Here is a 16,011-nt window from a genome sequence, read left to right as displayed (position 1 = left end):
CAGGAGAGGAAGGGAGGACACCGAGAGCTCGGCAGACGTGACGGAGCCCGGCCTCACCGAACTGGACGTGGGCGTCCCCAAGTCTGTAAGCGCCCATCAAGGACTCTCAGGAATCTTACAGGTACTCTGACTTCGTGGTTCGTGAAATACGAAAAGATGGACAAATCATGCATTTGTATAACTTGTCTGTCCCTGTGGATGAGGAGGATCCTTCAGAAGATGTATTTGCAGTTCTGACAGCTGAAGAAGAGCAGCGTTTACAAGAGCTCCAACTTTTTAAAAATAAGGAAACCAGTGTTGCCATCGAGGTTGTTGAGGACACCAGAGAGAAAAGAACCGTCATCCATCAAGCAGTTAGATCTCTGTTTCCAGGATTCGAGACCAAAACAGAGGATATAGAGGGGAAGAAGTACATTGGAGCCTACCACGCAGCCAGAAAGAAAAGGCTCTGGAGAGTCGGTGGGGGAGGCGGCGGCATTTCTTCTGCCTGGGGCTCCTGAGAGGCAGAGCCGCGCCTCGCGCTCCCTGTCCGTTTGTGTCCAAGGGCAACTTGCTGTCGTGTAGAGGAGGATACTGATCATGTCACTCCTTCAAAGAAGGCGAGTAGCAACATCTCAGATGCCAGAGCAGCTCTGTCGGGCAGGGGGCATTCGGTCTTTTAGGTGAGCAGATTTATGGTGGTGCTTGGAGGGGACCTAGGAATGTGATACGTTCCCTGAAGAGCCGAGTGGGCTGGCGGCAATTCCAGAAGAAAATGGAAGGCTATTGCTCATTCTGTGTTCTTAGTGAGGAAAGAAAGCTTTCAGAGCAACAAAAATGCTTGTCAGCTATCACAGTGGCATATTTTCTATACAGTCCTCATGTTGAAAGAGCTGTTGCTTTCCAGCTGCATCTTCACTCACACATAAAAACCGTAGCTTATATAGAAAAATGCTGCGCTTTACCGAAGCTCTCTTTCACTGAATATCATTTATTTGTAATGGGTGGGTTGCAGTAAATCTTTTTGATATTTTTGTTCTTAATATGTTTTCTACAGCCATGACAATTTCTATTTGCATATAACCTTAATAAAAAATAAGATCGGTTTTATTCCTTTACATGTCAAATCAGCAGATAAAATCGTAATGAAAATTATGGTCAGAAAAAGCTATTTCCTCAACAGTGACAGCTTCCACTATAGAAGAGTTATTTTTTTCGGTGTTTGTAAGAGCAAAACTCCAAGACTGTATATAACAAAAAACTTGAGCCCATTAAGGGCTTTGTCAGTAAGTACTCTCTCTGTGAATGGATGAAGCCTTAATTGTTTCTAACTACGGTTCTAGTGAAATGAGAGAGTATAAGAAAAATGGAAGTGGAATTAACGTTTAGCCATGACTGAGAAAATAAAGTGGTAAAAAAAAAAATGGCTACACTAAATAATTAAACACTTAATTTGTTAGAAAAATCCTGATGTAATTAGCTTCTCTCAAAAGAGGGTTTGGCAACACTTTGAAATTTGTTTCTGTAGTGGACAAAATGAGTGAGATTTCTGCTATGATAAAAATGACTAACAGTATACTTCCTTAATTCTGGGAACTTCTTGATTATAGATAATCTTCCGCATCTCACTGTGCTTGTAGCTAGAATAAATAAAGTATAAGTAATGACTCATATATTGAATAGGTCTCATGTGCTCTGTAGAACACAATGATTATATGCACTTAAACCCTAAATGGGATAAGGTATAAAAGTCAACAACCTTAACTTGTTTTCAAAATGACAAAGTAAGTGAATAATAGTTTTGTTTTTAAAAATCTGTAACTCATATATAAGAAAAAATGAATCAAAACTAAGCAACAGAATTTAATTTGACTTTACAAAAGGGATCATGTATATACTTTTGTCTAATGAAATGTTTTGGAGATTTCATTCCTTCCCAAATAAATCAATGAAATCCAAATAAACATGAAACAAGATTTTTCTTGGAGTCATAAAATATTCTGAAATTAATATCATGAGCTGGGGGGATAAAATTATGAGATGGTCATGAATTTTAAGGAATTAACAAAATGTAATACTATGAATTGTGCTTACACAATATCATATCATGTGTAAACAGTAGGACAAAACAAACAGTTGGTGATATGTGACTATTTTTATCAAGCAGAAAATAGCCATTTAATGTTTTTCAATATAATACATGTTGAGGGAGTGGATATAATTTGGTGTAGATGGAGCAAACGTAGCTTTCCTGAACCAGACTGTTAGTTGAAATACAGACATTCAAGATGCCACTGGTGAGAGCTGAGTAATGTTAAACAAAATTCAACTGAATAAATTTTAAAGGTATTATTGGCTCTATTCAGTGATTCATGAGTCAGCATTTAATCTAGCACATTCCAAGGGGCTTTGAAGAGTTTTATAGAAGGCAAGATATTTTATATGCATAAGGGGGAAGGAATGAGGAAACTATAGTGGGAAAAAGAGCAGATTAGGTATTTCAAGGATACTTTCTTTACAGGATAGCTGATATTTATTAGGCAAATTACATAATTAATAACAATCAGGAGATTTCTGTGACTCCTTTAGGATTCCATTCTTGGTGAAACCAAAAATGTAATTAAGTCTCAAGTTAGTGATGTGGGACTTAGCATACGCAACTCCACGCAGGGCCTGTTGTCTTGTTTTTAAGAGAAAGAAGGGACAGCATTATAGAAAACTCCTAAATCACGTTGGAGAAAACCTAATAAATGTAATGTTGGCAGACTGATACCAGAAATCCAGCTGGGAGACTGTTTCTAGGTGAGTTTAGGTGGAAGTGGAATATGTTATTGGGTCCTGGAGTTAGTGGGCTCCGTGGTATGCAGTCACATAAATCTTAGTTAAATTGTGTTCTACAGTTTTTTGGGAAGCAGGACTCAGACGTGTGAACTTGGATATTTCACTGAGGATATTTCCAAGCAATGTGTCGGACCTGCACCTAGGATCCTCTTTGCTTATAATAAACTGAGGAAGTCATAAAATGAGAGAATTAATGTTTAATAAAAGAACTAGAATTTGATTACATGAGAAATGGTCATGCTGTTCTATACCCAGACAAAGAAAAAGAAGCGAAAATTCTCAAATGTCTGCTGAAAGCATTGCACAGAAAAAAAGACTTACTGGATGGCTTTACTACATTCTTCTGAAAGCTTGGGAAGATAGAAACAGAGTATTTAGTCACAAGAGAGGAAGATACTCCTCACAAATCTTTTCAAACTAGAGGCCATGTAGGGTATTTGAGATCTTGTTCCTCAGCCATTTCAACAAAAGCCAAAAATAGAGAAGGAATTATAGCAATTCTTTGTGTATCAATTTTATGTCAATTTGGCTTTTGTGCAGTGGAGTGAATATCCATGAAATTTATACAATCTTCACTTTGTTATTGAAAATTTTGAACCAGGAAAAACTGCCTGCTGACCTTGAACTGAAAGAGAGGAAGAGTATCCTGGAGGGACATGAAATTTATACATATGCAAGTTATGCTCTCTGAAAGCAGGATGGTAGAAATACTCATTTTCAGTTGTTTACCAACATTTAAAGAAGATAAATCTTGGTGGAGCCCAGAGGGCAGAACCATGAGCATAAAGTGTAAAACCAAGAGCTCAAACACAGAGCTGAAAATGGAAGATTTTTAACAATACTTGAACTCAAATTAAGGGATTTTTAATTTTTCTAAATAAAGTTTACAAAAAAGACATAAATAATTTGTTCTAGTTACAATTAATTAATTTCGAAGCAAACAAACAGGTTTTCACTCAGCATAACGATTTAAAGGACTGATAATAACCATCCCAGGTACCTGTCTAAAGCTAGTCTCATGCCTGCAGTTTGAAAGCTAAACTGATGTATTTGAAAGGCAGTTAAAGAGAATCTTTAAGATACAAGGGGTGGATAATGAAATCACCTATTTTGATAATTCTATTTAAATAATTTAAAAAAAATTTTGAGGTTGTGGATTCACATGAATTTGTAGATTTATGTAATACCACATACCCTTTTTGAACATCAAATAACATTTAACAAAACTAAAGTGCAGTATCACAACCAAGATATTGACATTGAAAATACAGAACATTCCCAAGCCACAAGGATTCTTCATGTTGCCATTTAATAGCTACACCACCACCGAAATCCTGGCTAACACTAACATCTTCTATGTATCTACAATTTTGTCATTTTAAGAACGTTTTATAAATGGGATCAGATAATATATAAACTTTTGAGACTGGCCTTTTTCTACTCAGCATAATGCCCCAATCAACCCAGGTTATTGCATGTATTGACAGTTTCTTGTTTTGTATTGTGGAGTATTTCATATTATTCATATATCATTGTATTTTATTTTAATTATTTACCTGTACCAGGGCAGATGAGCTCTTCCCAGGTTTTGGATGTTACAAATAAAGTTCCTGAAAGTCTTCTTGAAGAGATTTTTCTGTGAACAAAAGCAATTTCTCTGGGGTAAATGTCCCAGATGAAATTGCTGCATTGTGTGATAGTTGCTTGTTTATTTTAAGGGCCATGCCAAACTTCTCTCCAGGTTGACTGTCCCATTTTATTTTCACATCAGCAACATGTGAGTTATTTGGTAACTCTGAAGCATTGCCAGTATTTGGTTTTGACATTCTTTTTATTTTAACCAGTCTGATAGATGTCTAGTGATATCTTGTTGTAGATTAATTTTCTTCGCATTTGATTATTTTAGTATAATAGGCATTTCATAAAATGGTCGACATCAAAAATAAAGAAGAAATGATAATTATTTGAATTCAAAAGAAGAATGGGGTTCATATAAAGTTTTTTTTTTAGATAATTATTTTTTATTGAAGGATAGTTGACACACAGTATTACATTAGTTTCAGGTGTACAACACAGTGATTGAACAATTATATACATGATAATTCTAGGTACCAGCTATCACCATACCAAGTTGTTACAATATTTTGACTATATTCCTTATGCTATACAATACATCCTGGTTACTTATTTATTTTACAATTGGAAGTGTGTATATTTTGTTTGTTTTTTTTTTTGTGAGGGCATCTCCCATATTTATTGATCAATGGTTGTTAACAACAAGAAAATTCTATATAGGGGGGGTCAATGCTCAATGCACAATCATAAATCCACCCCAAGCCTAATTTTATTCAGTCTCCAAACTTCTGAAGCATAACGAACAAGTTCTTACATGGAGAACAAATTCTTACATAGTGAATAAGTTACATGGTGAACATTACAAGGGCAGTCATCTCAGAAACTTTCGGTTTTGCTCATGCATTATGAACTATAAACAGTCAGTTCAAATATGAATACTCATTTGAATTTTATACTTGATTTATATGTGGATACCATATTTCTCTATTATTATTATTTTTAATAAAATGCTGAAGTGGCAGGTAGATACGAGATAAAGGTAGAAAACATAGTTTAGTGTTGTAAGAGAGAAAATGTAGATGATCAGGTGTATGCCTGTAGACTATGTGTTAATCCAAGTTAGACAAGGGCAATAAAACATCCACGTATGCAGAAGATTTCTCTCAGAACAGGCTGGGGGCAGGTTCTAAGCCTCACCTCTGTTAATTCCCATTTTCTCACCTGATGGCCCCACTGTGACTGTGCCTGTCTTAGGTTGTTCCTGCCTTGAGGAATCTTACTCGTCTCTGGCTAACCAGTCATCTTCTGGGGCCATTCAGGGGAATGCTAAGATGGTAAGTGAGAGAGAAGCCTTATTGTTTGAAAAGGTTAGCTTTTTACTTCTTTGCATATATATACCTTGTGGCTTCTATGCCCAGCATTTGTCTTGAGGTATCTTTACCACTTGGAAGAATTATGATACTCCGTAAATTCGATATGAGGCATGAATACTATTTAAGCGTTGTAATTAGGAAGGAAGAAGAAAAGCTATAGAAGTAGCAGGTGGAAGAAAACATGGGAAGATTGATTATTTCTTTGACATATCTTCTTTTAGAGTAACATAAGCATGTATAGGTTTAAAACTACTAATTAAATTGCACACATACAGTAACATAATAGGAGTACAGTTACATAACCAAAGCATACCTGTAGTTACCAGCCATCTCCAGTGAAACCAAGAAAACCAGTTAGGCACCTTAGGCATTTGTGAAAACTTATCTATGATATGGTGGATATTGTCCAACTAAACTTGAACAGTCTGACAGACATCATGCAAATTAAAACAACCCATTCCTGGTGACTGTTCACATCCCATATGTTCTTTTAACAGTAAATAGCCCATAGATGTAAGATTTTGGAGCGCTACAATTTGCACTTCTCCTAATTCTTGGTTGAGTTCCAACAGTATAGTTCCAGTCAAATTTGTTGTTTTACTGTATGCACAGGCCAGCTTAGATATCTCCTTCTTCATTCCCATGGCAAGTCCAGGAACTGGTGGGATGAGTGCATCTACTGCTGTGACAGTGCGTGGAACTTTGTTGGGGTTTTTGCTGATCATCTTCTTTCATGAGTCTTCCCGAGAGTGCTGATGTTGGAAGTTCTTCTTCATATAGTATTTTAGTTCATTTTCTGGTAGCCAAATTAGGCTTTGATCGTCTGTATAAACACAAACAGACCCTTCGTGTACACTTTTATATGCCCTTTATATCATTGTGTAGAACTCATTGGAGGTCACCACACAGGAACTGCTTTTTCTTTTTTTTTTATCACTAATCCACACTTACATGACGAATATTTTGTTTACTAGGCTTTCCCCAGTACCAGGTCGCCCCTATATATTCCTTTAAATTCACTGTCCATCAGCGTTGCAAAATATTGTAGAATCACTACTTGTCTTATCTGTTTTGAACAGACCCACTTTCTCCCACCACCCCATGCATGCTAATCTTAATATCCCCCTTTTTCTCCCCACACCTTATATCTCCCTACCCACCCATCCTCCCCAGTCCCTTTCCCTTTGGTACCTGTTAGTCCACTCTTGAGTTGTGTGATTCTGCTGCTGTTTTGTTCCTTCAGTTTTTCCTTTGTTCTTATACTCCACAGATGAGGGAAATCCTTTGGTATTTCTCTTTCACTGCTTGGCTTGTTTCACTGAGCATAATACCCTCCAGCTCCATCCATGTTGCTCCAAGTGGTAGGATTTGCCTTTTCCTTATGGCTGAGTAGTATTCCATTGGGTATATATACCACATCTTCTTTATCCATTCATCTATCGATGGACATTTAGGTTGCTTCCAATTCTTGGCTATTGTAAATAGTGCTGCGATAAACATAGGAGTGCATTGGCCTTTCTCATACTTGATTGCTCCATTCATAGGGTAAATTCCTAGGAGAGCAATCCCTGGGTCAAATGGTATGTCTGTTTTTAGCATTTGATGTGCTTTCATACTGCTTTCCACAATGGGTGAACGAACTTACATTCCCACCAGCAGTGTAGGAGGGTTCCCCTTTCTCCACAGACTCGCCAACATTTGTTGTTGTCTTTTGGATCGCAGCCATCCTTACTGGTGTGACGTAATACCTCACTGTAGTTTTAATTTGCATTTCTCTAATAATTAGTGATGTGGTGCATCTTTTCATGTGTCTGTCTGCCATCTGTATTTCTTTTTTGGAGAACCGTATGTTCAGTTCCTCTGCCCATTTTTTAATTGGGTTATTTGTTTTTGTTTGTTGAGGCGTGTGAGCTCTTCATATATTCTGGATGTGAAGCCTTTATCGGATCTGTCATTTTCAAATATATTCTCCCATACTGTAGGGTTCCTTTTTGTTCTATTGATGGTGTGTTTTGCTGTACAGAAGGTTTTCAGCTTAATATAGTCCCACTTGTTCATTTTTGCTGTTGTTTTCCTTGCCCGGGGAGATATGTTCAAGAAGAGGTCACTCATGTTTATATCTAAGAGGTTTTTGCCTATGTTTTTTTCCAAGGGTTTAATTGTTTCATGACTTACATTCAGTTCTTTGATCCATTTGGAGTTTACTTTTGCATATGGGGTTAGACAATGGTCCAGTTTCATTCTCCTACATGTAGCTGTCCACATTTGCCAGCACCATCTCTTGAAGAGACTGTCATTTTGCGATTGTATGTCCATGGCTCCTTTATCAAATATTAATTGACCATATGTGTCTGGGTTAATGTCTGTATTGTCTAGTCTATTCCATTGGTCTGTGCTCTGCTCTTGTGCCAGTACCAAATTGTCTTGAATTCTATGGCTTTATAGTAGAACTTGAAGTTGGGGAGTGAGATCCCCCATACTTTGTTCTTCTTTCTAAGGTTTGCTTTGGCTATTCAGGGTCTTTGGTGTTTCCATATGAATTTTTGAATTATTTGTTCCAGTTCATTGAAGTATGTTGCTGGTAGTTTCATAAGGATTGCATCAAATCTGTACATTGCTTTGGGCAAGCTGGTCATTTTGATGATATTAATTCTTCCTATCCATGTCCATGGGATGAGTTTCCATTTGTTCTTGTCCCCTTTAGTTTCTCTTGAGTGACTTGTAGTTTCCAGAGTATAAGTCTTTCACTTCTTTGGTTAGGATTATTCCTAGGAATTTTATTTTTTTGAATGCAATTGTGAATGGAGTTGTTTTCCTGATTTCTCTTTCTGTTGGTTCATTTTTAGTGTATAGGAAATCCACAGATTTCCGTGTGCAGATTTTGAATTCTGCAACTTTGTTGTATTTCAATATCAGTTCTACTAGTTTTGCGGTGGAGTTTTTAGGGTTTTTTATTTACAGTATCATGTCATCTGCAAATAGTGACAGTTTAACTTCTTCTTTACCAATCAGTATTCCTTGTACTTTTTTTGTTTTGTCTGATTGCCGTGGCTAGGACCTCCAGTACTCTGTTAAATAACAGTGAGGAGAGTGGGCATCCCTGTCTGGTTCCCAAACTCAGAGGAAAAGCTTTCAGCTTCTCGCTGTTGAATATAATATTGGCTGTGGGTTTTTCATAGATGGCCGTTATTATGTTGAGGTACTTGCCTTCTATTCCCATTTTGCTGAGAGTTTTTATCATGAATCGATGTTGAACTTTGTCAAATGCTTTTCAGCATCTATGGAGATAATCATGTGGTTTTTGTCTTTCTTTTTGTTGATGTGGTGGATGATGTTGATGGACTTTAGAATGTTGTGCCATTCTTGCATCCCTGGGATGAATCCCACTTGGTCATGGTGTATGATCGTTTGATGTATTTTTGAATTCAGTTTGCTAACATTTTGTTCCATATTTTTGCATCTACGTTCATCAGGGTTATTGGTCTGTAGTTTTCTTTTTTGGTGGGGTCTTTGCCTGGTTTTTGTATTAGGGTGATGTTAGCTTCACAGAATGAGTTTGGGAGTATCCACTCCTCTTCTATTTTTTGGAATTCTTTAAGGATAATGGGTATTATGTCTTCCCTGTATGTCTAATAAAATTCCGAGGTAAATGCATCTGGCCCAGGGGTTTTGTTCTCCAGTGGTTTTTTGATTACCACTTCAATTTCGATGCTGGTAATTGGTCTGTTTAGATTTTCTGTTTCTTTCTGGGTCAGTCTTGGAAGGTTGTATTTTTCTGGGAAACTGTCCATTTCTCCTAGGTTTCCCAGCTTGTTAGCATATAGGTTTTCATAGTATTCTCTAATAAATCTATGTATTTCTGTTGGGTCCATCGTGATTTTTCCTTTCTCGTTTCTGATACTGTTCATTTGTGTTGACTCTCTTTTCCTCTTAGTAAGTCTGGCTAGAGGCTTATCTATTTTGTTTACTTTCTCAAAGAACCAGCTCTTGGTTTCATTGATTTTTGCTACTGTTTTATTCTTCTCAATTTTATTTATTTCTTCTCTGATCTTTATTATGTCCCTCCTTCTGCTGACCTTAGGCCTCATTTGTTCTTCTTTTTCCAATTTCGATGATTGTGACATTAGACCATTCATTTGGGATTTGTGTTCCTTTTTTAAATATGCTTGGACTGCTATATACTTTCCTCTTCAGACTGCTTTTGCTGTATCCCACAGAAGTTGGGGCTTAGTGTTTTTGTTATTTGTTTCCATATATTGGTGCATCTCCATTTTTATTTGGTCATTGATCCATTGATTATTTAGGTGCGTGTTGTTAAGCCTACATGTGTTTGTGGGCCTTTTTGCTTTCTTTCTACAGTTTATTTCTAGTTTTATGCCTTTGTGGTCGGAAATGTTGTTTGGTTGGATTTCAATATTTTGGAATTTTCTGAGGCTCTTTTTGTGGCCTAGAATGTCGTCTATTCTGGAGAATGTTCCATGTACACTTGAGGAGAATGTTTATCCTGTTGCTTTTGAATGTAGAGTTTTTTAGATGTCTATTGGACCATCTGTCCTACTGTGTTGTTCAGTGCCTCTGTGTCCTTACTTATTTTCTGTATGGTGGATCTGTCCTTTGGAGTGAGTGCTGTGTTGAAGTCTCCTATAATGAATGCATTGGATTCTATTTCATCCTTTAGGTCTGTTAGTATTTGTTTCAGGTATTTTTGTGCTCCTGTATAGGGTGCATATATATTTATAATGGTTATGTCTTCTTTTTGGACTGAGCCCTTTATCATTATGTAATGTCCTTTGTCTTTTGTTTCTTTCTTTATTTTGAAGTCTGTTTTGTCTGATACCAGAATTGCAACACCTGCCTTCTCTCTGTTGTTTGCATGAAATATCTTTTTCCATCCCTTCACTTTAACTCTGTGCATGTCTTTGGGTTTGAGGTGAGTATCTTGTAAGCATCATATGGATTGGTCTTGCTTTTTTATCCATTCTATTACTCTGTGTCTTTTGATTGGTGCATTCAGTCCTTTTACATTTATGGTGATTATCAAAAGGTATGAACTTATTACCATTGCAGGCTTTAAGTTTGTGGTTACCAAAGTTTCAGGTTTAGCTTCTTTACTGTCTTACTGTGTAACTGAACTCGCTTGTTGAGCTATTATAAACGCTGACTGATGATTCTTTATTTCACTCCCTTCTTATTCCTCCTCCTCCCTTCTTCATATATTATGTGTGTTGTTCTGTGCTCTTTTTAGGAGTGCTCCCATCTAGAGTAGTCCTTGTAGGATGCCCTGTAGAGGTTGTTTGTGGGAGGAAAATTCCCTCAACTTTTGCTTGCCTGGGAATTGTTTAATTCATCCTTCATATTTAAATGATATTCGTGCTGGATACAGTAGTCTTGGTTCGAGGCCCTTCTGTTTCATTGCATTAAGTATATCATGCCATCCTCTTCTGGCCTGTAGGGTTTCTGTTGAGAAGTCTGATGATAGCCTGATGGGTTTTCCTTTGTAGGTGACCTTTTATTTCTCTCTGGCTTCTTTTAATACTTTGTCCTTGTCTTTGATCTTTGCCAGTTTAATTATTATTTCTCTTGTTGTTGCCCTCCTTGGATCCCTTGTCATGGGAGTTCTGTGTACCTCTGTGGTCTGAGATGCCATTTCCTCCTCTAGTTTGGGGATGTTTTCAGCAATTATTTCTTCAAAGACTCTTTCTATCCCTTTTTCTCTCTCTTCTTCTTCTGGTACCCCTATTACTCGGATATTGTTCCATTTCCATTGGTCACACAGTTCTCTTAAAATTATTCCATTCCTGGAGATCCTTTCATCTCTCTCTGCATCAGTTTCTCTGCATTCCTGTTCTCTGTTTTCTAGTCCTCTAATCATCTCTTGCATCTCTTCAATTCTTTTTTGAAGTCCTTCCAGAGCTTGTTTTATTTCTGTATTCTCCTGCCTTAGTTCTTGCATATTTCTCTGCAAGTCCATCAGCATGGTTATGACTTTTGTTTTGAATTCTTTTTCAGGAAGACTGGTTAAATCTATCTCCCCAGGTTCCTTCTCAGGGAAGATGTAGCAGATGCCAAGATGTCTGGGTTAGTCTTCTCTGGATCTTATTTTTTTCCCTTTCCTTGTTGACAGGTGCTATTGACTGTCAGCTGGGAGGGCCAAACTTTTCACTTGCTACTGGCCTTTCTTTACTGGGACAACTGCTACACGTAGTGGCTTATATTGGGTAATTGCATTTAGGCTGGTTCTTTGTGTCTTGCCCAGCCGAAGTGTAGGAATTTTCTTTCTCTTGGCGTGGTTTACCTTAGGCTGTTTCTCTGCTTTGGCAGCGCCCGGAGGGGTAATGGACGGGGGGCTGTTTGGCTGTTTAACTCCGTGAGGGTTCTTGAGCTGTTGCCCAGGGTGTTAGTGTGCCCCATTTTCCCTGTAATTTCCAGACACTGGGCTGTGACCTGTGTTGTTTCCTTCTAGCTGTTAAATCCCTGTCCCTTTATGACTTACAAAAAGCACTCACTTTTCTTTGTCACAGGGTCATCAGCTTCGGCACTGGCTCAGAGGTCTTGCTTCCCTATTTCCCTAGTTTCCAGCCCTCCACGCATGCACTGTGTCTGCGCTCTTGTGCAGGTGGATGGGGCTGGGTGTTTAGCAGTGCTGGGCTCCCTCTTCCTCCCGCCGGGAGCTGAGGAGAGGTGTGCTCATGTTCCGCCATGACGGGGTTTGTATCTTACCCCTTTCACCAGGTTCTGGGTTTTCGCACATGTGGATGTAGTCAGGCTGTTTTCCTGTGTCTTCTGGTCTCTCTTTTAGGATTTGTTGTATCTTCAAAAACAAAGATGTTTTTGGGAGGAGATTCCCACTGTCCTACTCATGCCACCATGTTGGCTCTGCCCTCTTCATATACAGTTTTGACATGAAAGTGATCACAGATGGAAATAATGTAACATTTTTGTATATTGGGTAAAACAAGAAACAGCTTAGTAATGCCAATTATATAAAACTATTTGAATTTTAAAAGTGCAAGTAACTTTGGGGAGTCTATAAAATCAGGCTTCATATGCAATATGCTGATCAACCAAACACAGCCAATAAGCAGTCCATGAAAATATATTTTCATCACTAAGGGTCAACAGATCCTTTAAAAGTTTCAGCTCCTATAACCTGCCATCTTGGATACGAGGCTGCCATGCAATTTCTATATATTCAGGTCTCTGCTGTGATCAGAGTCTGTGACTTACATGTGCAGCTCTTCCTCAATAAGCTATAAATTTAACTTAATGAGCAGAAAACTAAAGTTGTTTTAAACACCTCCTTTGGTACTTCATATGGAAGGTTATTAATTGTCTGACGAATGAATATCTCCTCTTCTAAATACCTACTTATGGCATGTATGATGATCTTATTGGTCATTTACAGTAGTAGGATCAACATCAGTGGGTCTCTATGATGGCTTTAGGGGATAATTTTATCCCTAGGGTACATTTCACAAGGTCCGAAGAGATTTTTCATTATCATGACTGAAGGGAGAGGAGGGCTACTAGAACCTAGTAGGTAGAGGATGGAATGGTGCTAAACGTCCTAGAATGTAGTGGACATGCCTTCCACAGTGAAGAATTATACAACCAAAATAACAATAGCACTATCTATGGGAAGCCCTGAAATCAACACATTGTGATTCTAATTTGCATTTCCTTAATGGGTAATAAATGTAAATTTTTTTATCAATTGCTTATTGCCATGCGTACATCTTCAGTTAAATAACTCTTCATGTATTTTTCTTATGTCTTAATTGGATTTTAATTTTTGCTTTATTATTGAGTTTAGATATTTATTCTAAAATACTCTGTTGATTATATGTTTTGCAATTGTTTTATACATTTGGTAGCTACACATTTTATGCTCCTACCATTGTCCTTTCAAAGAGCATAAAATTTTGATGGTTGTCGAATTAGAGTGTATTTTCATGTGCCTTTTAGCTATCTGTATTTTTTCTTTGAAAATGTCTGTTCATGAAAATCAAACCCACAATGAGTTATCGCCTCACACCAGTCAGAATAATCACTCTCCAAAAGGCAAGAAATAACAGGTGCTGGCATGGATGTGGAGAAGGAAACCCTCCTGCACTTTAGGTGGGAGTGTACATTGGTGCAGGTACCATGGAAAGCTGTATGGAGTTTCCTCAAAACACTAAAAATAGAAATACTCTATGACCCCTTATTTATACTTCTAGGAATTTACCTGAAGAAAACAAAACCCTCTGATTCAAAAATATATGCACCCCTATGTTTATTGCCAGATTAACTGCAGTAGCCAAGATGTGGAAAAATTCAGTCTCTATCAATAGATGAATGGATAATGATGCATCCCATAAATATAGTGGAATATTACTCAGCCATAAAAACAGAGAGAATACCTGCTTTTTTCATGGACATGGAAAGACCTTGAGGGTTTATTCTATGTGAAATAAGTAAAGCAAAGACGAATTGCATATGATTTCACTAATATGTGGAATCTTAAAAAAAATGAGCAAAACAAGCAGTAGTCTCATAGACACAGAGGTGACTGGTGATTATTGTGGGAGAGGGGTCAGGGTGGGTCAGTGAAATAGGTAAAGTGGGTAAAGAGGCACAAAATCTCAATTATAAATTAGTCATGGAAATGAAAGTGCATCATATATAATGTAGTCAGTAACTCTAACATCTTATGATGACATAATAATGTCACTAGTTAGGTGAGCATTTAATGCTATAAAGAGCTATTGAATCACTATATTGTGAACTTGAAACCAATAAAATATTGTATCTCATTTATACTTCAATGAAAATGAAATAGTAAAATATTTTTTATTCCTCGATAATTATTTTTTATTGAAGGGTAGTTGTCACACAGTATTACATTAGTTTCAGGTGTACAACACAGTGATTCAACATTTATATACATGATAATTCTAGGTATCAGCTATCACCATACCAAGTTGTTACAGTATTTTGACTATATTCCTTATGCTATACATTACATCCCGGTTACTTATTTATTTTACAATTGGAAGTGTGTTTATATATATATATATATGTATATATATATATACATATATATATATATTTTGTGAGGATATCTCTCATATTTATTGATCAAATGGTTGTTAACAACAATAAAATTCTGTACAGGGGGGTCAATTCTCAATGCACAATCATTAATCCACCCCAAGTCTAATTTTCGTCAGTCACCAATTTTCTGATGCATAACGAACAAGATCTTACATGGAGAACAAATTCTTACCTAGTGAATAAGTTACATGGTGAACCTTACAAGGGCAGTCATCTCAGAAACTTTCGGTTTTGCTCATGCATTATGAACTATAAACAGTCAGTTCAAATATGAATACACATTTGATTTTTATACTTGATTTATATGTGGATACCACATTTCTCTCTCTATTATTATTATTTTTAATAAAATGCTGAAGTGGTAGGTAGATACAAGATAAAGGTAGAAAACATAGTTTAGTGTTGTAAGAGAGCAAATGTAGATGATCAGGTGTATGCCTGTAGACTATGTGTTAATCAAAGCTAGACAAGGGCAATAAAACATCCACGTATGCAGAAGATTTCTCTCAGAACAGGCTGGGGCCATTTTCTAAGCCTCACCTCTGTTGATTCCCATTTTCTCACCTGATGGCCCCCCTGCAACTGTGCCTGTCTTAGGTTGTTCCTCCCTTGAGGAATCTTACCCGTCTCTGGCTAATCAGTCTTCTTCCTAGGCCATACAGGGAAATGTTAAGTTGGTAAGTGAGAGAGAAGCCTTATTGTTTGAAAAGGTTAGCTTTAACTAAAATATTTTATTAATGCATATGAACTTTTGATTCCACTTACTTCTCTGGGTCTTCATTTTCCTTTAGAAAATTTCTATGTGGACATGAAAATATTAAATATAGCTAACATGCCGTTTTCCTGTTAATCTTTCTAATGAGTGCTTTATACTTAGGCTCATGCACAATACCCAAAAAGGATGAAAGCCTTTTCTTTCCTACCCTACCGTGGGATGGCATACAGAAGTAACTGTACTGCTACAGAAAGTTTTGCTCATGTTGTGAACATCTATATATAATTTTTGATATGCTGATAGAAATGGAAGATTTAGGAAAAAAATGTTGATTATGACTTGTTTCACATTTACATGTAAATGTAATTTTGACAAGTTTCCACGCATGCATACTGCTTTAAAAATGAAAACTAATTAGGCATTCAGAAAAAT

This window comes from Manis pentadactyla, chromosome 13 (genome assembly GCF_030020395.1).
Source record: "Manis pentadactyla isolate mManPen7 chromosome 13, mManPen7.hap1, whole genome shotgun sequence".
In the NCBI taxonomy this organism is placed as follows: Eukaryota; Metazoa; Chordata; class Mammalia; order Pholidota; family Manidae; genus Manis; species Manis pentadactyla.
The sequence above is the reverse complement of the archived record's forward strand: the minus strand, read 5'-3'. Positions refer to the sequence as shown.